The sequence below is a fragment of the Echinops telfairi genome, unplaced genomic scaffold, assembly GCF_000313985.2.
Source record: "Echinops telfairi isolate 266 unplaced genomic scaffold, ASM31398v2 ScPeMD7_11;HRSCAF=52, whole genome shotgun sequence".
Classification (NCBI taxonomy): Eukaryota; Metazoa; Chordata; class Mammalia; order Afrosoricida; family Tenrecidae; genus Echinops; species Echinops telfairi.
Genome location: NW_022103908.1, coordinates 596,401 through 599,160, shown reverse-complemented (window position 1 = coordinate 599,160; position 2,760 = coordinate 596,401).

The window sequence follows — 2,760 nt, the reverse complement described above, 5'->3', positions numbered from 1 at the left end:
GTTTTGAAAATGATGATGGGAACATATGTACAAACGTGCTTGATACAATTGATGTATAGATTGCTATAAGAGCTGTAAGAGCCCTTAATTAAATGAGTTATTAAACATAAAAGATTTACAGCATCAGCAACATGACGCAGAGTTGTCAGGGGTCAGAATCAACCCCATGGCAATGGGTTTGGGCCGGGGGAGCAAGGGGACGATTCCACCTGGCCTATGGCCCCCACGTCTGCTCTGGCTTGTAGCTCACCGTTGCCTTAGACCAGGGGTCCTCAAAAGTTTTAAACAGGGGGCCAGTTCACTGTCCCTCAGACCCGTTGGAGGGCCGGACTATAGTTAAAAAAAAACCAACTATGAACAAATTCCTATGCACACTGCACATATCTTATTTTGAAGTGAAAATCAAAATGGGGCAAACACACCCTGCGGCCTGGATAAATATCCTTGGCAGGCCGCATGTGGCCCACAGGCCGTAGTTGGAGGCCCCCTGCTTAGACCCTGCCCTGACCGCTGCCACTCTTGGACTTGCGAAAAGCCGTCAACAAGCCAGGGAAGCTGGTCAAGCACAGAAAGGTCTCCGTCTGGAGCATTCTGGAAGGACGCAGGACGGAGGAAAGGTTGATTTGAACCTCCAGCCCCCAGAACTGTGAGACATTAAATTTCTGGTGTTATAAGCCACCCCGTTCGTGGGATTGCGTTACAGCACACTTAAGCGAGAAGGCTACGAGGAGCCCTGGTGACGTCGTGGTTATGTGTTCAGCTGTGCTTCCCCAAGGTCAGCAGTTCAAAACCACCCGCTCACCCTGAGGGAGGAAGTTGGGGCTCTCTACTCCTGTCAACAGTTACGTCTCGGAAACTCATAGATTCGCTTCGAGCCGTCATCAACTCGATGCCAGTAAGTTTATGGTGTAGCCTTGGGAAGCAGACATGCCCATGCTCCGTACAATGTCCCTCTTTCCTAATTCCCATCCGCCCTGATGCCAGGTGGGGTCTGGAAACTGGCTGCCCTCACTACATGAGGAGCCTGGGAGCGTGACCCGCTCCGCCCCCTCTCTGGATCTCCAGTGTTAAGTACAATCATAAGCTCACCTCCCCTGGTTGTCTTGTCTGGTTCAGGGTAGGCAATCCTCTACAAGGAGGACCGAGGTGTGCTCCAAGCCTCCCACCGACCACAGAGGCCAAATTCGCGAGAGAAGATAGGTAGAAGCATCGAAGGGGTTGAGACATTCTATCTGGAAGTTGCCAAGGCAACCATTCTGCCATCATTGGTGTTCCCTGACCTGCTCTGCTGACAAGTGATCAAACGAGGCTCCAGGTTATTATGGGAAAGATCTTTACCACGTGCCACACTGATGGAAGCACTTCTTTGAGGCTCCAGCTGAACACCAGAGCCGGACTCCTGAAAAGCAAGGACGTCAGAGAAAAGTTACTCCTATCATCTGCCACTGGGTCTGCATTTCTGACATGGCAGAGCCGACTGTAAATAGCTCTTTCTTCTAATACGAGGGAAAAGAGTCATGGTCCCCACTTACAATGATTATTTTCTATTAAGTATGTATAAAATGCCTGTAATGTTTCCTCTGGATTGTTGACTTGGTCAAGGTGAAAGGTCTTCTTCAAGTTCGATGATAGTCTTCACGGTTTCACCACAGGACCAGTAATTGTTCATTCTCGTTCTGAAGCAGCAAGCCCATGACCATTCTCAAACACGGCTTTGCTCTTTAACCCTAAATAAAAGCATCATCAAAGTATGTGGATGTAGATCTAAGGATGGCTCTGGGTATTTCCAGTATTCAAAGAAAGATGAGTCTTTAAAGCGAACTAGCATTTAGAACAATATCCATTGCAGATAGGCCTAGCTATGAGGAAGCACACACACACACACACACACACACACACACACACACACACACACGAGACAGAGAGAAACCATATACAGCGGCAGTTTTCACGTGACACGTTTTATTAGCTTTACAGCCATGATTCATTTTGCGAGACGGTGACTAAGCCCCGAGAAAGTCTACATCTGCAAGGATTCCCAGCCCTGGAAGTGCTGTGGGGCAGTTCTACTCTGCCCACATGGGTCTCTGGAAGTCAGAATCAACTTCTTGGCAGGGGGATGGGTTGGTTTAGGTTCGGTTAAAACACGACCCCCTGGATATCAGGATAGGAGACGAGTTTTGTGAAACCATCGCTCCTCTTAGTATCATTAACCAGTAGGTTGTGAAATCCTGATGATCCCACCAACGCTCTCCGTGTAGCCAGTGAGCCTGTCCGCTCCCCTCTGACCTGTGTTCACCCCCACTGCCTCATCAGAGCCAATGCTCCGGGATTGTGTAACCCAAGGACAGTAAACAGCTACCTGGAGCACAGTGCTTTAGAATGCACCACTGCAAGGCACGTGAGTTGACCTCTCCAGATTAAGATTAGTGATCCATTTCTCCAGCAGAACAGAGTCCTGGGAAATTATCCTTACAGCAGAGCTTGCCTGGGCCCTTTCATGATTCAAGGCTTAAAGATATGCTCGTAGAGTTTATATAGCCTACGGAGCGATGGTACAAGCAGTTTGATGCGTACTGTGGGAGGGTGAGAGTTTTTAACATCTGTATCTTTGTTTCTTTGTTCCTAAAACAAAGAGGAGCGTATCAGTCACTGGCTGGGAGAGGTTTTAAGTTCCTGAGCTGATTTTGTTCACCTATCATGAAGGTAGGCAGCTTTGGTCTCTTCCTGCTGAGATAATAGAAATCCGACAAGTGGGTG